The sequence below is a fragment of the Macaca thibetana genome, chromosome 11, assembly GCF_024542745.1.
Source record: "Macaca thibetana thibetana isolate TM-01 chromosome 11, ASM2454274v1, whole genome shotgun sequence".
In the NCBI taxonomy this organism is placed as follows: Eukaryota; Metazoa; Chordata; class Mammalia; order Primates; family Cercopithecidae; genus Macaca; species Macaca thibetana.
This window is the reverse complement of record NC_065588.1, coordinates 60,055,779-60,078,758: the sequence shown is the minus strand read 5'-3', so window position 1 is coordinate 60,078,758 and position 22,980 is coordinate 60,055,779. Positions and strand designations below refer to the sequence as shown.

Here is a 22,980-nt window from a genome sequence, read left to right as displayed (position 1 = left end):
CATCTTAGATTCTGTTCCTTGAACTAACAGCACATGATTCCCGGGGGAGAGTGTGGGAAGCTAGACAAAACCTTTTCATCTCAAGGGTGGAGGCTGCAGACCTAAGACCATTCAAACAGATGTTCAACTCGAGTTTCTAGAAGTGATGATCCACCTGATGTTCCAAGTGGCACAGGTGTCAGGGAGCAAATGGTCCCTGGGAAATGGTTCACATCTTTCCCCTCAGACTTGCTTCTAGGCTGCCAAGCTTTTTCCTTCTTCCTCCATTGCCAAACCCAGTGTTTCCAGTGGATCCAAATGGGGAATTTATGGCCAGAGGGCTCAGATAGCATGGAAAACCCTCTCCTTCGGAAAGTGTGAATAACCGCTGTCCCCCACTACCAATCCCCCACTCCCTTGCCATGAGCTGGCTTCCCATCAAGGGCCTCCTGTGCTTATCCTTCCTTATGAGCTAGATTTTCCCTGGACACCCCCATGAAGAAAACAGAAGTGAGCTGCCTTCTGGCATCACTGAGCCTCCACATGACCCCACTAGTCAAAATCCTTAAATCTGGCTAGGCACGGTGGCTCACGCCTGTAATCCCAGCACTTTGGGAGGCTGAAGCAGGTGGATCACCTGAGGTCAGGAGTTCAAGATCAGCCTCGCCAACATGGTGAAACCCTGTCTCTACTAAAAATACAAAAATAATAAGCCGGGCGTGGTGGCGGACGCCTGTAGTCCCTGCTACTTGGTAGACTGAAGCAGAAGAATTGCTTGAACCCAGGAGGAGGAGGTTGCAGTGAGCCGAGATCGCGCCATTGCACTCCAGCCTGGGCGACAGAGCGAGACTCAGTCTCAAACAAAAACAAAAACAAAAACAAAAAAATCCTTAAATCCTTCGGAGGGAAGTTTTGCTTCTTATTCTTTCTTCTGAAGTTGTTTCTGAATTATTTAAATTCAGTAACAACAAAAAAATCCCATTTAAATGTGTTTTGGCCAGACGTGGTGACTCACGCCTATAATCCCAGCATTTTGGGAGGCCGAGGCGGAGGATGGCTTGAGCTCAGGAGTTTAAGACCAGCTGGGGAAACATGGCAAAATCCCCTATCTACCCAATATACAAAAATTAGCTGGGTGCACGCCTGTAGTCCCAGCTACTTAGGAGGCTGAAGTGGGAGGATCGCCTGAGCCCAGGAAGGTCAAGGCTAAGTAAGCCAAGATAGTGCCACTGCACTCCAGCCTGGGTGGAGAGTCTTGAAAAAAATAAAAATAAATAAGTACATAAAATGGTTCATTTTTAAAATAAAAAAGTAAAAAAAAGGGTTTTTACTTTGGCTCAAATTACAACTTCATATAAATTTTAGACTGTTTTCAATAAAGAGAACATTTAAATTATTTTCATTGGCCGGGCACGATGGCTCATGCCTGTGATCCCAGCACCTTGGGAGGCTGAAGGGGGTGGATCACTTGAGCTCCGGAGCTTGAGACCAGTCTGGCCAACATGGTGAAACCCTGTCTCTACTAAAAATACAAAAAATTAGCCAGGCGTGGTGGCGCATGCCTGTAGTCCCAGCTACTCAAGAGGCTGAGGCAGGAGAATTGCTTGAACCTGGGAGGCGAAGGTTGCAGTGAGCTGAGATTGTGCCACTGCACTCCAGCCTGGGCAGCAGAGTGAGACTCTGTCTCCAAAGGAAAAAATAAACATATTTTTTCATTATACTATATTTTATAGAAAACGTATGATCCAAACTTTAATCCAATGAGCCAGACAGATTTCCTAAACAACATATTATCCAAGATCAGTTCGGATATGAGGACATTTGATATACAAAATGCTTTTCTTCCCACCGATGATTCTACATCGCACAATAGCAGGAGAAAAGTGAAAGCTGGTCTCTGTGATATTATGATTTTGTGTGTGTATGTCTATGTGTGTAGGCATTCATCCATGGTTCCTGGTTCCTAACTTCCAATAGCCCTTGGTGCAGTCATTTATTATAGCCTTGGGGCACTTCAGGTCTCAGGAGCAGACCTCAGAAAACAGAATCTCTCTCTCTCTCTGAACTTCTCCTGTTTTTCTTCTACTTGCCCAGGCAGCATTCTAATCTGATTGTGGGTCAAAAGACCCTCATTCCTGAGAGGGCTGTGCCGCATACGTTCGAGGAAAGAATGCTGTACAGAGAGGCCAAGAAGAATTTAAACAGACAAGCCTTGCTGGATTCCTCCACTCAGTCTGTTAGTCTGAGATCATACCCTTTTTGTTCAATCACATTTCTACATGGTTGTCAATCATGCCTATCTAATGAAGCCTCCATAGAAACCCAAGAGGGTGCAGGGAGCTTCTGGACAGCTGAACATGTAGAGGTTCCCGGAGGGTGGCGCCCAGGGAAGGCATGAAAGCTCTGCGTGCCTTACTCCATATCTCGCCCTCAACATCTCTCCGTCTGTATCCTTTGTAATATCTTTTATAATAAACCAGTAAGCATAAGTGTTTCCCTAAGTTCTATGAGCCACTCCAGCAGATTAATTGAACCAGAAAAGGAGAGTCGTAGGAACCCCAAGTTGAAGCTGGTTGGTCAGAGGTTCTGGAGGCCTGGACTTGCTGGTGTCTGCTGCTCGTTGGTGGCGAAAAACTCTCACACATTTGGTCACAGAAGTCTTCCGTGTTGATTGTTGTAGTGTGAGAGGAGAGGAAAAACAGTTTGAGAGTTTTTCCTAAACAGTCTCCATAAACTTTAGTGGATTTTAAAAATCTACTCAAATAAGAATGGTGGTGACCAGAGACTGGAAAGAGGGTAGAGGGGAGAGGTTGGTCAATGGGTACAAAGTTACAGTTAGGTAGGGGGAATAAATTCTGGTGTTCTACTGTAGAGTGATTACAGTTAACAGTAAAATACTACATATTACCAAATAGCTAGAAGAGAGGCTTTTGAATGTTCTCATCACAAAGAAACAATAAACACATAAGGTGCTGGGTGCACTAACTACCCTGGCTAGATCATTATGCAACACAGATATGTACTGAAACATCAAATTGTACCCAATAAATATGTATAACTATAATGCATCAATTTAAAAATATAAAAAATTTAAAAAATCTTCTCAAACAATGTAGGAATTCAAACTGATTTATATTCCACTATGACATGTAGAAATCTCAGTGACTAATGTTCTCCGTACTTCTTTTTTTTGAGTTAGAGTCTCGCTCCATGACCCAGGCTGGAGTGTGAAGTGGCAAGATCTAGGCTCACTACAGCCTCCACCTCCTGGGATCAAGCAATTCTCCTGCCTCAGCCTCCCGAGTAGCTGGGATTACAGGCATGCACCACCACACTCAGTTAATTTTTGTATTTTTAGTAGACACGGGGTTTCACCATGTTGGCCTGGCTGGTCTCGAACTCCTGACCCCAAGTAATCTGCCCGCCTCAGCCTCCTGAAGTGCTGGGATTACAGGCATGAGCCACCACACCTGGCCTGCTCTCCTACACCTTACTGCGTGCATTCAAAAGGATTTCTCTTTAAAGGAAATGTCAAAATAGAGGTATACCTCCTGGAATGATGAGCAAGTCTTCAGTAGGGCTGTCAGTGTGAAGACATCTTCCGGTACCAGAGGCATTTTTACATGTTCAACAATTTTGTATAGGCAAAATGTCATTTATTTTGGTCAATATTTAATTTTTTTTTAATTTAGGAAGACGTTTGGTCATAAGAACAAGAACATTCGCTATGAGATGTGTCAGAGTCTACCATATGGGATTCTTCAAACGTACAAAAAGCAGGTTTTCTTCTTGTCACTCTCTGGGGCAAAGATTTACCTAGGTAAATCACCTTTGCTTATTGTAAAACTGTGTCCAGTATCAAGAGACACTTTGGGGACAGCCTAGGACGGACAAAGGGCAGGACCAACTGAAACATATAAACAGTCCTGCTGTTGAATAAACTGAGGTGGGTTCAATCACACCATCATTTGCCCTGCTTAGTCTTTCATGATGCTTTGAAAACTTCTTGAAAATGAAGACATTCAGGGTTTAATGGGAAAAGTCCCTGTGGGCCTGACCTTAAATGGGAATAATGGAGCTGGCAGGTGGGCCCACAGCCCCTACAAGGCAGCTGTGAGCTTGGCAGGCTGTCACCGCAATCACATGATGAACCAGATCTGCCCCTGCCCTGAGCTGTAACTGGATATCTCCTCGTACACTCCAGAGACCAGGCTGATCTCCGGGGATCCCCTGAACTGATCACAAAAGAGGTTTGTGTTGCTGACTTCTCACTGGCCTTGAAAAGCTCCTTTATGAAATGTCTACAAAATGTCACAGACTGAGTTTCAAGAGAATTGTTCTTGGTTGGGTACCTAAACATAAAACGAAGAGACTCTGTTTGCTCTTAGCCATCTAGGAAGTTAGTTAATTTACAAAGCAGTTACTTGATTTTAACCAACAGTCTGTAAATAAATTCAATAAATATCCTAGCTATAATAAAAGACATACTCAGATTCAATATGATTTTTTAATGTCTATCATTTTGAGTGATTAGAACGAGTAACTTATGTTTGGTCTTTGAAAATTTTTAATTATAAAATCATTATAGGGCCAGGCATGGTAGCTCACACCTGTAATCCCAGCACTTTGGGAGGCCGAGGCAGGTGGATAATCTGAGGTCAGGAAGTCGAGACCAGCCTGGCCAACATGGTGAAGCCCCGTCTCTACTAAAAATACAAAAAATGGGCCAGGCGTGGTTGCAGGCACCTGTAATCCCAGCTACTTGGGAGGCTGAGGCAGGAGAATTTCTTGAACCCGGGTGGCGGAGGTTGCAGTGAGCCGAGACTGCGCCATTGCACTCCAGCCTAGGCAACAAGAGCAAAACTCCAAAACAAAAAAACCAAAAACATTACAGAAGCATCATGAACACTGGATAGTAAAGGGAAAAAGAGCCATTCTTCATCACAACACTTACTTATCTAAACATCTTATCCCAAGCTGTAGTACTTAATCTATACATCTTAAAATATGTATATTTAGGTTGGTGCAAAAGTAATTGCGGTTTTTTCTATAATGTCAAAACCGCAATAACTTTTGCACCAACCTAATATTTGCTTAATTATATTCATGCCATATATACAAACTCTATATTCTAACTTTTATTTATTCTCTATATAACTAGTTTTCACAATATTTCCCAATACTGCAGTCCTTGAATTAGTAAAACTTCATAGTTTATTATTTTTCTAGAGTTTTAGTAATTTATTTTTAGCGAGCTGTATATCAACTCTCAATTTTAAGTGTTTAAAAGTTAAAGCTAACTTTTATTTCAAAGATTCTCCAGAGGAATAAATTAATGTATATAAAATAGTTAAGAAGGGCAAAAATATCTTAAATTAGAACTCTACCCATAGAAGAGGTTTACAAATACAACTGCTATTGGTACTCTAAAGGGTGTCATTTCTTTCCAAAAGTGTTACTAGACTGACAATCTACATACATCAAGTGATGATAAAGAGTGGTAAAGGAATATTGGCACCACTCGGTGCTTTACCTGAGTTATCATATTTAAGCTGCACAATATCTTAGGCCTCAGTACTATTATTACTTCCATTTTACAGATAAGAAAAATCTGTAATGCATCAATGAGGGTAAGTAACTTGAATGAAGTCACAGAGCTGGGATGGGAATCCAGACATCCTGATCTAAAGTCACTGTTCAGTCAGTATGCTATTAACTCTACTGGTCCCCCAAATAATGAGTAACCACCAAAAACCCAGTCCATTACTACACATTATCAATTTATTTTTGATAAGATCTTTTTCCTTGCAAATGATTGTTATTATGCAGGTGAAATTCTGATCGCCTTTGCCCAGTGATGTCAGTCTGTGTACATACCATAAAATATCCATAAATGGCTTACTGTAATGCATCAATGATCTTTATATCCCATGCAAGCACTTTGATAGATTCCAGCCCAGTCATATGTTCACACACCATTGTGTGTACTCCAGAAAATTACTATCTATAATCTCAAGAGCTCAGTGCCATTGAATTTCAACTACAGTAAGGTGTGGCCCTGACAGTTTCCAGAAAGTCGATGTGACAGCATTGAAGGTGGTAGCACTGTTGTTGGCTGCTTTCCTACAATATTATAATACAATCAGCAACAAAAAATGAGGGATGAGAAAAACAGTTGACTTCCCAAAATATACTGTGCATGTTCTATTGGGTTATGCGCATTGAAAAATGTTGACAGCAGTGTGTTGCTTTGCAGCAGCTCCCTCTCCTCCCTCCCCACTACTCCTGATCCAGTTGTGTTTTTGAGAGGGACCCTAGCAAAGTGAAGAGTGTGCAGATAAAGAAAGGCAGGCTGGTGAGAGGCCTGGAACACATCATCCGCTCATTCATTCACACATCAGTACATTTTCGAGGTACATCTAGGGTCTGCCAGGAGCCAGGGAGGCAAAAAGAGAATAAAATAGTTCCTACTGCAAAGTCCACAGTTCTGTGGAGGAGTCACAGAAAATAACGGCAGTATAATAAAATACGTGGATTCATAAAGGTAATGGGAGGTGCTGCCAGAACACAGGGGATAAAGGAGAAACTGAGGACCTGAGATTCTTATACCTATACCCTATGAGATCTGGGCTCTCAGGGTTAGTGAGGGAGTCACTGAGAACCCGGTATTAGTCACTTTTCATACTGCTACGAAGAAATACTTGAGACTGGGTAATTTATAAAGAAAAAGAGGTTTGGCTGGGTATGGTGGCTAATGCCTGTAATCCCAGCACTTTGGGAGGCCAACGGAGGGCGGATCACTTGAGGTCAGGAGTTTGAGACCAGCCTGGCCAAATAGTGAAACCCTGTCTTTACTAAAAATACAAAAATTAGTCAGGTGGGATGGCACGCATCTGTAATCCCAGCTGCTAGGGAGGCTAAGGCAGGAGAATCACTTGAACCCAGGAGGTGGAGGTTGCAATGAGCTGAGATTGTGCCATTGCACTCCAGCCTGGGTGACAGAGTAAGACTCTGTCTCAAAAAAAGAAAAAGGTTTAATGGACTCACAGTCCTACATGGCTGGGGAGGCTTCACAATCATGGCGGAAGGCGAAGGAGGAGAAAAGGAACATTTTACATGGTAGCAGGTTAGAGAGCGTGTGCAGGGGAACTGCCCTTTATTAAACCATCAGATCTCGTGAGACTTTTCCACTATCACAACAACAGCATGGAAAAACCTGCCCCCGTGATTCAATTACCTTCCCCAGGTCCCTCCCATGACACACAGAGATTATGGGAGCTACAATTCAAGATGAGATTTGGGTGTGCACACAGCTAACCCATATCAACCCGTTATGGATGGGGACACTCTAATCAAGGGCCATCTTGGTCTGGAGACAACCACTGAGTTTTATTCCCCTATGAGATCTCCAGTTACCTCAAATCAAACAATCTTACATTATGGGGAGGGAGGCTGTTGAACATGGATTTGGGTAAGTAAATAATTTTTACTTACAGTTGGTAACTACTTTTAAAGAAGAAGGGATAAATTCATTGTCTATTTAGTAACTAATTCTATCCAAGAGTACTTAATATGAATGTTTTAAATAAATGGCCATGAACTTGCTTCCCCCTAACTTAGTGCTCCTAAAAGTGTGGCTCATGGATCAGTACTGGTTTGCCAATTGTTTATTACCAGCGCCCAAAGAAATACAAAGAAATTGACAGTAAGCATTTAGAAAATGTATGTGTTTATTGGATCTCATTATTAAAATGGGGGCTTTATATGTGTTTTGTATGTTTTTGTTTCTTTTTTTAATAATAATTCATTGTATTATATTTTATAAAAGCATCAGTTCATGACAAATTAGGAACAAAACTAGGTCTTTACCACAGACAGTCTGAGAGGCACAGCTCCAAATAATTCAGAGTACATAAGCATGCAGAGGTGCATTTTTCCCCCTTAAAAAGAACACAGGGCAGGGTGAGGAAGTTCACACTTGTGATCCTAGCACTTTGGAAGGCCAAGGCTGGAGGATCACTTGAGCCCAAGGGTTCGAGATCAGCCTGGGCAACATAGCATGACTTCATCACTATTAAAAATAAAAAAAATTAAAAAAAAAAAAAAAAAAGCCAGGCATGGTGGTGCTCACCAATAATCCCAGCTGTTCAGGAGGCTGAGGTGGGAGGATCACCTGAGCCTGAAAGATTCAGGCTGCAGTGAGGCAGAATCACCAATAACTTCAGCCTGGGTGACATAGCAAGACCCTGTCTCAAAAAAAAGAAAAAAACAGTAAATTAACAGTAAAGTTTTTCAAAAATCATTTAGCCTTCAGAATATGATTCTCATTCAAGTTGGAAGGAACTACTGTTTATTGGGTTTATCTGTTTCAGACACTGAGGTTGGCCTTCAAATGCATGGTCTCTCTCAATTCTCAGCAACCCAATAAGGTGAGAATTAGCACTGTGTTACAGATGAGAAGACTGATCCCTACAAAAGCTGCATCACCAGCCAAGGACTTTGCAGACTATCCAACTGTAAAGCCAGGTCTCTGTCCAATGTAACTCAGAATCTACTCAATTATGAATAAAAAGGTATACAGGTTTAATCTCACAGACAAACAAGGCATTCCCCATCATCCCCACTGTGTTCCAGAGATGTGGTCAAACTGACTAGAAAAATCAATTCCCACACAGCTTCAGAAATCAAAATCTGACAGTTTATCAGATATACACACTCTACACACACACACACACACACACACACACACACAGAGGAACAAAGTAATGAACAATTACAACTTTAGGGGCAAGAATTTATCTCTGATTTTAAAAAGAAGATGCGAACATACTCTCAATTATCTTCCACAGGGATTAGAAAACTATGATCCATTTTTACAAAAAGAAATTTACTAGAATACAGCCATGCCCATTCATTTCCATATTGTCTACGACTAGCCTTGGCTACAATGGTACAATAGAGAACTCGTGACAGAAACTGAAGAGCCCACAAAGCCTCAAATATTTGCTCCCTGGCTCTTCACAGAAAAAGTTTGCTGACTCTTGCTTTATACTAATAAAGCAGGCAGCAGTACAGATAATGATTTCCATAAACAAACGCCCAATCACATTTCAGGCATTAGGATCAAGAATCTGATATGGCAACACTTCTCTAATGTTGTTCGCAGATAAAGAGAGCCTGACTTGCATTCTTGATATTTTTCCTTTGTCAACTTTTTAAAGGAGGGTATACTGTCTAACTAATTCTCCCAAATGTAGATGGCAGAAAGGCAAAAGTGTTTTAAGTAATCCACAACATAGAGGCTCCATCATCAACTATGTAACAGCAGTGTGTGCAATCATCATTGGCTCCAGGTAAACATTCCAGGCACTTTCCACATATTTGTGAGGATTTCAGTAATCTGTCCAACAACCTCATGAAGGGGGGGCCACTGAGGCCTGGCAAGATTAAGTAACCTGACTAGAAAGATGGTATCTAAGCTGACTGCTGGGTGTAGAATTTGGTTTCAACACTCTCTGACTCTGAAACCTCTCTAGTGTTGCCGGTAGACACCACCACACATCTAAATTAGCCTCAAGACATAAAGTTTTATACCCAAATTTTATAAAATGATGATTTAATATTTTTGTCAATCAAGATGAAGTAACCAGATAGTTGTAACACTATAACATTACTATAACATTGGAAAACAATGTTCCACCTACCCAACAACTTTATTTGTTTGAATGAGTCCATGTTGTGGTTTTAACAAAAGACAGAAAGAAAATGTGACTAAGACACATCTTAATTACAGGCTTCTTTTGGTTCTAATGTGAATTGTATTTTCCTATTAGATTATATTTTCCAGAAGAACAATGTGCATTTACATTTTCCCAAAGGGAAAAATACCTTTTCATGGGTTTATGTTTGCAAAGAAGTAAGAAGGCATTGGCAGAGAATCAATTTTCCCCAAAATACATATACACACACAAAATAAATACAGACTGCACAATTAAAGAAGCATTCCCATCCATTATTATTTTACTTTTTTTGAGACGGAGTTTCACTCTTGCTGCCCAAGCTGGAGTGTAATGGTGCAATCTCGGCTCACTGCACCCTCGCCTCCCGGGTTCGAGCCATTCTCCTGCTTCAGCCTCCCAAGTAGCTGGGATTACAGGCACGTGCCACCACGCTCAGCTAATTTTTTGTATTTTTGGTAGAAACTTGGTTTCGCCACGTTAGCCAGGCTAGTCTTAAACTCCTGACCTCAGATGATCTACCTGCCCCGGCCTCCAAAAGTGCTGGGATTATAGGCATGAGCCACAGCGCCTGGCCCATCATTTTCAATTTCAATATTATTGCAGCTTTAAGAGGAGAAGAAGTTCAAGTACAAAGCCTGGTTCATATTTTTTAAAAGGTTCATTAATAATTTAAAAGAAGATAAGGATGCAGTCAACCAAAATGATATAACCTATATTGAGAAAATAGTTAAATACTACCTGATCCTAAAAAGTTAAAATACTCTAGTTGGTGATTGACTTTTGTGCAAACAATAAATCACATGCTTATCTTAGAAGTCAACATTAGCATACATCATTCTGTTTGTCACAGTATCTTAGCCACAAACTGCTTCTCCCACAAGATATAGACTAATGTTAAATGGTAGAAACATCTTGAATTTTGTAGTATTTAAATATAATTCTTCTCCATCACAGGGTTGTATGCTTTTTGGAATTTGAGTTCCATAAACACTGTAATTTCACAGTTAAACATATTTCCATGGTCATAAATATTCAAATTATATAATAAAGATAGTATAAGCAGCTGATAAAATGCGATTAACATTCATTTACAGTAGCTTAGCAGGCTTAACCAAATGATACTTCTTCCCATAACAGGCTACAAGGTTCTGATTGCATTAAGCTCCCTGATTATTCTTTTCTATCCTATGATATTTGAATACTATATCTGAGATTCCAAATATCACCATCAAGTGGATTGTAAAGTCTTTTGAAGTTCAAGAGTTCTAGGTTTCATGATATTAAAATTTTCTCCAAGCGTGTTTTCTGAGTTTGTACTTCTTAATTTCTTGTTTCCAAAAATGGTAGCTACTTACCATTTCTTCAATCTTTTCAGTTTAACTCTAGAAAACTAAGACCTCTGACAAAAAATTCATCAAACTTTTTATGTTGGTTTCATGTAAATAAACACACTTTTTTAAAACAGTGCATTACTCTGGATTTCCTCTGCTACATTTAAGTTATATTCAGCAAAGCTGTCTCAGAGAGATACAATAAACATGATTGTTATGTTTTAAGCAATAAACTCTGCTGTCAGCACATTACTTTCATTAAGTAAATTTTATCATTTGGCTTTATAAACAGCAGCTGGTAATTCTAGCTGAGTTTCCTTGTTTCTTAGTGATCAGCATGTCTTGGGAAGTGACTGCAACGAAGAAAGTTTGTATATTGCAGAGACCTCTAAACTTGCAATCAACTACAGATTCAAATTACGTTCTTTTATAGAATTACGGCGGATTTTCATACAAACAAATACACTCCTATTGTCCCACCAAAATACCTTCCAAGCTGTTAAAAGTGTCCCTATTCTTGCTTAAAGTTATAATCTTAGGGCCAATCAAAAAGTATATCTAAGATAGCTTTGTCATAATCTTATTTATTGAGTTGTGTTGTAAATTTCAAAATCTATAACTTGTAAAAAATTTTAAAGAAATCTCAGGGCCATTTTTGTTTATAAAATAAGACAATAAACATATTTCTGGTTCAACAACATACCATTTAACACTGTGCAGTTTCATTTACATACATTTCAGCGTTCATAAGAACATAAAAATTCTAAATTGGGAGCAACTAATATTTTTACAGCTTGATTATTAGCAACCTTCCTGCTAAAAAACTGAAATAAAATAGGAGAAAATATTTAGAAACCTGATCTTTGAGGGTACAAACAAATACACACACACACACCAAATATTAACTAAGCACTTATTATGTACCAGGTATTACAGCCAGCTTATATTTGACGGATATGGTCTTTAAGGACAGCTCATGACTGTAATCCCCAACACTTTGGGAGGTGGAGGAAGGGGATCACTTGGGTTCAGGAGTTCAAGATCAGCCTGGGCAATGCAGTGAGACCCCATCTCAACAAAACTAAAAAATTAGCTAGGTGTGGTGGCAGATAACTGTAGTCCTAGATACTCAGGAGGCTGAGATGGGAGGGCCCTTTGAGCCCAGGAGGCTGAGGCTGCCATGAACTACAATCATGCAACTGCACTCTAGCCTGAGCAGCAGAGCAAGATCCTATCTCAAAAAAAATTAGGAAGGACCAAAGATGATGGAGAATAGAGGACAAACATTAAACAAGTAGTTACAATTAAATAATTATAATTAGAGTGAGTTTTAAAAAATATTTTATATATAATAAAAGTAATTATATCATAGCAACAGTAAAAGCTCATATTTGAGAGTTCACTATAAGGCCAGGTATTCTTCTAGCACTTTATATACTCATTCATTTAATCATCAATGTACTATACATTTGTTACAGAAAATTTGGAAAATAAACACACAAAGAAGAAGCTTTTAAATAACTATCCATCCCTTTTTCTCAGAAATAATAATGGTAATATATTCTGGCATATACTGTATTTTATTAACCATATTTTTCTCTCCTCATGAGATTTCTTAGTTTCTTTGTCCTTTAATACTCTTCAAAAGTCATACTTTCTAATGGTTCCATATTATTCTAACACTTTTACATATCATAACTGATTTGATTATTTACTGGCTCTTGAATATTTACATGGCTTATAATTTTCTTTCTCTTTCTTTCTCTGTCTTTTCCTTCTTTCCTTCTTTTCTTTCTTTCCTCTCTCTCATTCTCTCTTTCAGACAGCGTCTCGCTCAGTCACCTAGGCTGGAGTGCAGTGGTGCAGATCTCAGTTCACTGCAACCTCCACTTCCCAGACTCAAGTGTCCTCCCATCTCAACCTCCAGAGTAGCTGCATGCGACCACAGGCACACACTACCATGCCTGGCTAATTTTTGTCTTTTTTGTAGAGACAGATTTTTGCCATGTTACCAGGCTGGTCTTGAACTCCTGGGCTCAAGTGATCCTCCCAACTCAGGCTCCCAAAGTGCTGGAATTACAGGTATGAGCCACTGCTCCCAGCCATAATTTTCATGTTTTAAAGAAAACTATGACGAGCACTCTTTGTTTTGTTTTTGTTTTGAGACAGAGTTTCGTTCTTGCTGCCCAAGCTGGAGTGCCATGGCGCGATCACGGCTCACCACAACCACCACCTCCCAGGTTCAAGCGATTCTCTTGCCTCAGCCTCCTGAGTATCTGGGATTACAGACATGTGCCACCATGCCCGGCTAATTTTGTGTTTTTAGTAGAGACGGGGTTTCCCCATGTTGGTCAGGCTGGTCTCGAACTCCCGACCTCAGGTGATCCACCGCCTTGGCCTCCCAAAGTGCTGGGATTATAGGCGTGAGCCACCACGCCAGGCCAACCATTCTTATACATAATATTCGTCCTCATCTCTGATTATTTCCTCTGGAGAGATTTGTAAAAGTAAGATTACAGGCCGGGCACAGTGGCTTACGCCTGTAACCCCAGCCCTTTGGGAGGCCAGGTAGGCGGATCACCTGAGGTCGGGAGTTTGAGACCAGCCTGATCAACATGGAGAAACCCCATCTCTACTAAAAACACACAATTAGCTGGGTTTGGTGGCACATGCCTGCAATCCCAGCTACTCGGGAGGCTGAGGCAGGAGAATCGCTTGAACCCAGGAGGCGGAAGTTGCAGTGAGTTGAGATTGCGCCATTGCACTCCGGCCTGGGCAACAAGAGCGAAACTCTGTCTCAAAAAAAAAAGTAAGATTACAGAGCCAAATTGCACTGTAGAAAGACTGTATCAATTTTCACTCCCACTCCTAGTGAGAAATTATGTTTATCATACCATACCCTCAACTTCATAAAGTATTATCCTAAAAATTCCAACTGAAAAGTAAAATTGTATCTCATTGTGTGTGATCAACCTATGCAGCAAAGATTCCTTAGCTATGAGGAACATATTGACAATATGACAGGGACATATTTTTTTTAAAGAGGACAGTTTGGCTGGTGGTGGCTCATACCTGTAATCCCAGCACTTTGGGAGGCCGAGGGGATCGAGGGCGGATCACCTGAGATCAGGAGTTCGACACCAGCCTGGCCAACATGGCAAAACTCTGTCTCTACTAAAAATACATAATTAGCCAGGCATGGTGGCGCATGCCTCTAATCCCAGCTACTCGGGAGGCTGAGGCAACAGAACTGCCTGAGCCCGGAAGCGGGAGGTTGCAGTGAGCCAAGATTGCGCCACTGCACTCCAGCCAGGGTTACAGAGGGAGGAGGAGGAAGAGGAGGAGATGACAGTTTACATCAAATAGGAATTAGATTTAGAAAACTTTAAGTGGCAAACATCAGACTCTAGAACTTAAGAAAAAGGGAGTAAAACTGAAGTTCCTTAATGCAAATACTTCCCACAAGAAGTCAGGACATTAGGATTTTTTTTCTCAGATTAAATTTGTGTCGAGGCATCTAAATGCCAAAATGGTAGAAGAAAATGGAAAGATCTGTAATTTGGCATACAAAACATACTGATTGAGAAAGTGACTCAAATGAAATAAAATGAAGAGGAGCATTTTATCAGAGAGGAGCTGACCATGGCAAAAGCTATGTATACAAACAACTTCACCATGGAGAGACGGAATACACAGAATGCATGATCCATCATTCCCAAATGATTAAATGATTTACTACTACTTTCCAAAAAATCTCGAGAGTCATAACCAGGGATACTTTCACCACACCGTGTCTGGCCTTGAATTCTTCCCAGCTTGTCCCTCAAGAGCCCAAGAAACTTCTAGAAAATTGATACAACAGATAATAGACTCCTTGCACAGCTGAACTTACTGGGAAAAAAAATTAAAAACAAGAAATGGGAAAATATTTCATTTTTGGAGAAATATGATACTGGATTAAACCTGAAGAATTCAAAGAGCTTAAAACACACACACATATGCATCCATACACACATACACACACACATGTGCACGTATGGCTATCCACTGTTGGCTAAAAGTTAAAACCTCTAGGACTGGTATTCTGGACACTGACATCTCACATGTACCCTGGACTGAGTGAGTTCAGTCAGGGACCCTGGCATCATGCCCATTACCAAAGAGTTAGGAGACAAGTGAATATATGCATTCTCCAGGGGAAAAATTCTAGGTTAGTCCAAAGAACAATTACAGATGATAAAGCATTTCCTACATTTTCATTGTTCCTATATAGAGAAAGGCACTCAACAGAATTCTATATATTTGTGAAGAAAATTCTTTTTCCTGAATGTATATGTTTTATCTGAAATGTATTTTTCTACCTAGAAGATACAGCAGTGAACTCCCAACATTTATTAATTAGTCTGCATTCACTACGTATCAATGGATACAGTGATAACTAACATTTCCTTCAGTCAACAGAGAGTTAGTATTTCATTCTAAGTGCCAGGAACTGTGTCATGTGCCAGTAATACAGGGAAAATTCAGACTGGATCCCAGTCCTCAGAATGCTCACGGTTTGGCAGGCTAAACATACACTTTCATTAGCTAGCAAGTGTTAAAGGGCACTCACATCTATCAAGATGTAAAACCCCTGAAAGTGGCAGATTTCTCAGTAAAAATAAAATACTTCTTCTCTACAGACAGTATGAGAAGAGCAAAAAGATAAAAGAGATTCCAATGGAACTGATCCTTCTTCTTCAAACACTTAATTCCAAAGAAATATATATGCATTTATCACACAACTGACTCCATGAAGTCAATGTTCCCATGAAGGGAACGTTCCAAATGAAAAGGAACACCTAGCCCCATTCCTTCCCACTTAGTAACAATATGCCTGCAATGCAGTCAGGTAACCCATTTCACGTCATATAAAATAAAAATGTTTTAAAAAGAGTCAATTTTCTCAAACTAGAAATCACTTAAATCTCTTTCTGATAAGGCATCTTTTCATAACTTTTTAAATAATCAAATTTCTCACCTTCTGAAAATCAAGATAGCATTAATGATTATTATAACTAAAATGACAAATGAAGGCCAGGGAACAAAGCAAGATCCTATCTTTAGAAAAAAATAAAAATAATAAAATTAGCCAGGCATGGTGGTTCATGCCTGTAGTCCCAGCTACTCAGGAAGGCGAAGTGGGAGTATCTCTTGAGCCTGGGAGCTCAAGGCTGCAGTGAGCCGTGATTGTGCCACTGCACTCTAGCCTGGCCAACAGAGTGAGACTTTGTCTCAAAAAAAAGACAAATGACAGAAGTAAGTTCTAAAGTAAACTGCAATGGCTGATATGATGGAACTGAATCCCCAACTGAAAATTTAACAAAGTTAAACATGCCATATGAAAATCTTTTAAATTTATTAGCCAGGATAGGAAAAGTAAGAAAATTACATTTGTTGCACATCTAAATCTAAGTCAAGCTTTTACAACAACTTTCCAAGAGTTACCTAATTTAATCCCACAAACAGTGCTCTGATTCCTGAGTTATAGAGGAGCCTGTTGCCCAGGCCAGAGTATAAGGGCATGATCTCGGCTCACTGCAGCCTCCACCTCCCGGGTTCAAGCAATTCTCCTGCCTCAGCTTCCCAAGTAGCTGGGATTATGGGCATGTGCCACCACACCTGGCTAATTTTGTATTTTTAGGAGATGGGGTTTCGCCATGTTGGCCAAGCTGGTCTTGAACTCCTGACCTCAAATGATCCACCCACCTCAGCCTCCCAAAGTGCTGGGATTTCAGGCATGAGCCACCACGCCTGGCCTGCCTCATTTATTTAATCAGAACAAACATGCCTGCCCACTCCATAAAAGAGTTGGGAGAATCAAGTGTTGTCTGTGCATGTACAAGTGTGCTTTGGAAAACCGTAGAGCACCACGTATAGTGTTACTGGTTCTGTAACTTTTTAAAGGGGAAGAAATATATAAAAGTTGCAAATGAGGAAGCAAATTATGCCTCGTAAAAGGAAAAACTCTACCAATTCACCTGTTCAAACTTCCTTGTGAAGGGCTGGGCTGCCTACCTCTTAAAGGATTCAAGCAAAAGCCCTATTACTACTTGTCTGAGATTCTGGCTGGGTAGAGAGAAGTTGGATTGGATGATATTAATGTCCATTCTACTTCTAACATTTTCCAAGGCCAAAAACAGATTGAACAGAATCTTTCCCACAGGGAAGGAATACCTTTTTCCCTTTAGTACCTTTATCCTGACTTTAAAAATGTTTTGGGGCTGGGCACGGTGGCTCACACCTGTAATCCCAGCATTTTGGGAAGCCGAGGTGGGCGAATTGCTTGAGGTCAGAAGTTCAAGTCCAGCCTGGCCAACATGGTGAAATGCTGTCTCTACCAAAAATACAAGAAGTTAGCCAGGTGTGGTGGCGCACGTCTGTGGTCCCAGCTACTCGGGAGGCTGAGGCAGGAGAATTGCTTGAACCGGGGAGGTGGAGGTTGTAGTGAGCCGAGATCACACCACTGCACTCCAGACTGGGTGACAGAGCAAGGCTCCATCGCAAAAATAAATAAACAAATAAACAATAATAAATAAAAATGTTTTGGATTATTCAGAAATGCAAAAAACCTATGGTTCAAAAGAGAAAGAACTTTGATCACCTGCAGACGTAAAAGTTCAGGTAATCATCTTCTCACTTCACCTCTTCAGTCTTTCTTGCCCCAGTGGTTTACTTACCTCTGGGCGGTGGTTCATCTCTTAGATATGCTTGAATCAGTAGTCTTCAAGCCTTTTTTTTTTTTTTTAAGAGACAGGGTCTCACTCTGTCACCCAGGCTGAAGTGCAGTGGTTCAATCATAACTCATTGTAGCCTAGATCTCCTAGGCTCAAGTGGTCCTTTCACCTTAGCCTTCTGAGTAGCCGAGATTACAAGTGCGAGTAACCGTGCCCAGCAACCCCAAACATTTTTGTGATAGACCCCATAAAAAAAGAGCATTATCTCAATGTGTGTCTATTTCCACATTTATAGATTATGCATGTGTGCTATTCTGTGAATATATTTTAGGTATTACATATACAATAAAACATAAAAGGAGACAATAAAGAAGATGACATTTTCTTCCATTACAGCACTGTGTGTCTTAATCTCTACTTTGTAAACCTGATAGATCAGTCACTTCTTCCTCCCATGAGCGGTGAAGTCCTCTTGATTCCACCTTTCATATCTCCTTCATATCTCTCAAGGTTAAGATGAAACTGAGGCCTTCAGCATGCTACTAAAGAGTACAAGGAGACCTTTAAACTGGCCTCCCTCCACTCAGTGTTTTCCAGTCTATCTTTCATGCTCACGTTTGACCTTATCACTTTCAATAGCTCCCTACTGTACACAAAATCTAACTGTTTGGCCGGGCACATGGCTCACACCTATAATCCCAGCACTTTGGGAGGCCGAGACGGGTGGATCACGAGGTCAGGAGATCGAGACCACCCTGGCTAACACAATGAAACCCCATCTCTACTAAAAATACAAAAAATTAGCTGGGCATGGTGGCAGGCACCTGTAGTCCCAGCTACTTGGGAGGCTAAGGCAGGAGAATCACTTGAACCCTACAAGCTGAGGCTGTAGTGAGCTGAGATCGCACCACTGCACTCCAGCCTGGGCAACAGGGTGAGACTCTATCTCAAAAAATAAAAAAAATACAATAAAATCTAACTGTTTATATGGCATTCAGCCAAGGCTTATATAACATAATAGATGTCATTTTACTGGCTATGTCATCTCTGGTAAATTGAACTTTCTCCATTTTCTTTTCTTGTTTTTTTGCGATGGATTTTCGCTCTTGATGCCCAGGCTGGAGTGCAATGGCTCAATCTCAGCTCACTGCAACTTCTGCCTCCTGAGTTCAAGCAATTCTCCTGCCTCAGCCTCCTAACTAGCTGGGATTACAGGCATGCACCACCACACCCAGCTAATTTTTTTGTATTTTTAATAGAGATGAGGTTTCACCACGTCAGTCAGACTGGTCTTGAGCTCCTGACCGCAGGTGATCCACCCGCCTTGGCCTCCCAAAGTGCTGGGATTATAGGTGTGAGCCACCGCACCCGGCCAGCTTTCCCTAGTTTTCTAATCTAGAAAATGGGATAATGGGGTTAGCAGTGTGTACCTCACATATTTCTTGTGAGATTTAAGCAAAATGTAAAATTCACTTACACTGCCTGGCATAAACTGTATGCCCAATAGCTATTAGCTATTATTAGCATTACCTGTTATTCTCATCTCTTACTACTCTGCTCAAGGCACTTAAAACACTAAGCTCATGATTGTTAAGAAGGAAACATGTTAGAATCATTTGAGGAGCCTTTCCTCTACCTGGAATGCCCCTCCTTTCTTAGAGAACTCCTCATCCATCAAGGTCTAGCCCAGATGTCTCCCTCATGAGTTTGTATTGTACTCTCCCAGGCAGAATGAATTTCTTCCTCCACAATATTCCCATAAATTAAGATATCTCTAACAGACTCTACGGCAAATCTTTGTTTACTTTTCCACCTTAAAACCAGGATACAAACCACAAAAAGACACGGACTGTGTTTCACTATTCATTCAACAAACACTGCCTGACTGACTACTATAAAACAAAAAAGGGTCCCAATAAAAAAACAAATCCCTGTCCTTGATAAATCTATAAAGATATTCAATAGCTGTTTGTTGAATGAGTGAACTTATGATACTTAATTCCAGCATGACTGTAAATGAATGTAAACCAGTGACCCAGAATCAAATACTTCAATTATCTTAACAATACAATGGAGTCACAGTACATTTAATCTATTGGAGCTGAACCACGTGTCTATGTTTACTTGGAAGGGACGAAAGGAGAAAGGACAAAATCCTATTTTCCCTAACATCTTTTCCCTCTTTCAACTAGACTGTGGCCACAGGCAAGTGTGGGGTCGTAGCCCATAAGCAAAGAGAAATTTAAATCAATTTCTGGCTTCAGAGCTTTCATGGATGCACTTCTTGGTGACTTGGGGATTTTCAAGGGTAATTTTACAAAATGTTTTCTCCTTATTGTCTGACTTGAGATCCTACCCCTCACGTAAGTTGTAGTTGCCATATAACTAATATTAAAGCAATTTCATAAATTGCCAGTAGACTAGGGTACAAAAACAATCAAACAGGTGCTCTCATGAAACGTAACGAAATGTTCCATTTAAAGAAAAACTCCCGGTTAGACAAGAGCTGTACAAGGCGAGGGTCTCGGTCGCTATTTCTTGTTTTCATCATATAGACAGAACAGCCCTGCTGCAAAGATGGTCAATGTACCTAACCCCGAAGAACCTTCTGTAAGAAGTGTGGCAAGCATCAGCCTCACAAAGTGACACACTATAAGAAGGGTAAGGATTCCTTGTATGCCCAGGGAAAGAGGCGCTATGATCAGAATCACAGTGGCTATGGTGGGCAGACAAAGCCAATTTTCTGGAAGGCTAAGACCACAAAGACGATTGTGCTAATTAGGCTGGACTCTGTTGAGCCTAACTGCAGATCCAAGAGGATGCTGGCCATTAAGAGATGCAAGCATTTTGAATTAGGAGGAGATAAGATGAGAAAGGACCAAGTGATCCAGTTCTAAACTTTGGAATATTTTTCTTTTAATTTTGAAGAGAAAATGTTGAAGCCATAGAAAAATTACCTGTAGGAAAATAAATACAGTGATATTCTTACACCAAAAAAAAAAAAAAAAAAGAAAAGAAAAGAAAAGAAAAACTCCCAACCTCACGCTAACTTGCATGAGCCATAACCTACAAAAAACCTGTACTTCAGTTGTTCTAGAGTCAGGTGTCAAATGTGATGACTGTCCTAAGAGCTGGTGGTAATTGTAGAAAACTGAAATGCACTAGCTAAGCCCTAAGAAGGGTTACATTGCCCTGTGTTCTTTTTCCTTAGTTCAAAAGCACATGCAGATTTGCAGGGAAATTGAACCATTAATCCTTAAGGGCTCATCAGGCTCCCACTTTAGATTTCAATTTACCCAGGTGTGGCATGAAAAGGCGCTTTACAATTTGGGAAGGGAACAAAATATGAAAATGAAGGAAAAATGGCAAAGCAAAAAGCAAGGAGCTACACACATTTTCTAGAATCTTAGTTTAAATAGCCATGATCTGATGTCCATTGAGAGCAATTGTAAGAAAGGTAAAAGATCTTTGGGAAATTGGGAGGAAAATTAGCATTTAAATTGGCTAACTTAAGAAAGTTACAAAATCGCTTGCTTTTTACAGCAGTAGTTCCCGAAGTGTGGTCGTTGACCTACAGTATCAGTCTCACCTGGTAACTTGTTACAAATGCAAATTTGGGGGCTTGAGGTGGGGCCTGTGTCAAGTGGTTCTACCAGAATTCCTAGCACCACTCAAAGAGGACCAACAACAAAGGGTGAACACTTAAATAAAATCAAGAGAAGAGATAGAAGCTCAAGAGATACAACTTCTTTCCCAAGAAAATCAAGCTGGAAGGCAGGGAGAGGTGGCTCACTCCTATAATCCCTAATCTCAGCACTTTGGGAGGCTGAGGCAGGTGGATTGCTTGAGCTCAGGAGTTCAAGACAAGCCTGACCAACATGGAAAACCTCAATCTCTACTAAAAATACAAAAATTAGTTGGGCATGGTGACGCACGCCTGTAGTCCCAGCTACTCAGGAGGTTGAGGCAGGAGAATCATTTGAACCCCAGAAGCGGAGGTTGCAGTGAGAGAGGAGATCGCACCATTGCACTCCAGCCTGGGAGACAGAGCAAGACTCTTTCTCAAAAAAAAAAAAAAAAAAATAGGGAGAAACCTCTTCATTTGGAAACTAGCAAAGCCTTGTATTGGAAGTAACAAGGAGCTGAGGCAGTGATTCTTATAATCCCTAGGAACAGGGCACAGGATTTTAGCAAGAGTATTCATTCCAATTTAGGATTTTAAAAAATACTTCTCCCCAAACTGCCTTTTCTTTTTTTTTCTTTTACTTTTTTTTCTTTTTAGATGTATTTCTTCTCTACAGGCAAGTTCTACTCAAACCGCTTTTTCTAATGCCTATAAAGAGGCAGCTCCATCACGAGTTTCCTCATCAAATAATCCATTGAGGTAATAATAAAACAACAGGCCGGGCGCGGGTGGCTCAAGCCTGTAATCCCAGCACACCGAGACGGGCGGATTCAGGAGTTCGGACCATCCTGGCTAAGGCCGTCTCTAGCCAGGCGAGGTGGCGGGCGCCTCACCCGGCTAGGGAGGCTCAGGAGAATTCGGGAGACCATCCGGCCACTGCACTCCAGCCTAACACAGGAGACTCCGTCTCAAAAAAAAAAAAAAAAAAATAATAATAATAAATAAAACCAATTTTCTGTCTCTACTTGTTGAAAAAAATAACAAAAAACAGACTTTTAGCCATTAGGCGAGGATGGCAATCATTCTTCCTAGTTTTTTGGAGTCCCATGTAAGCATTTAACCTTTTTTAAGGGGTATCCTGGCTGAGGCAGGAGAGCATTTGGCCCTGTGGCGCCAAATTTACCAGCGGATCTTGGGAGGTTTCAGAGTTTCTTTTTCCCTATCTGTAATGTGACACCAATATGACTGAGATCCAAGCCGCACTGCACCATCCAGCCTGGGCATATTGTATCGACAGCGAGATCCGTCGGTTTTTGCCATTACTTTTGCAAAAAAAAAAAAATATTGTTTTTTTTGTTTTTTTTTTTTTTTTTTTTTTTAATAATATACTTTAAAGGGTACAACAAGGTTTTTACTGTTAGTGCACATAATTCGTTTTACATCAGATAACAACAATAACAAAAAGATACAGACTTTTATCTGAACTTATGAAACATGCCTATTAGTGTCAAAGATGGTTTCAATCCATGTCCCTCAAAGGACACTCAGATTGCATTTTGGTGTATATGTGCCACATTTTCTTAATCCAA

The 22,980-nt window shown here is 40.6% G+C and overlaps 2 protein-coding genes and 1 pseudogene across 3 annotated transcripts in view; 2 read left to right on the top strand and 1 right to left on the bottom strand.

Moving 5' to 3' along the window:
• Window positions 1-22,980, top strand: part of PPM1H (protein phosphatase, Mg2+/Mn2+ dependent 1H) — a 1,465,797-nt gene that overhangs the window by 427,693 nt on the left and 1,015,124 nt on the right. The window lies entirely within an intron of this gene.
• The window catches only part of SRGAP1 (SLIT-ROBO Rho GTPase activating protein 1), a 306,109-nt gene that overhangs the window by 257,480 nt on the left and 25,649 nt on the right, over window positions 1-22,980 (bottom strand). The window lies entirely within an intron of this gene.
• On the top strand, window positions 20,344-20,754 carry LOC126930878 (60S ribosomal protein L36a-like; annotated as a pseudogene).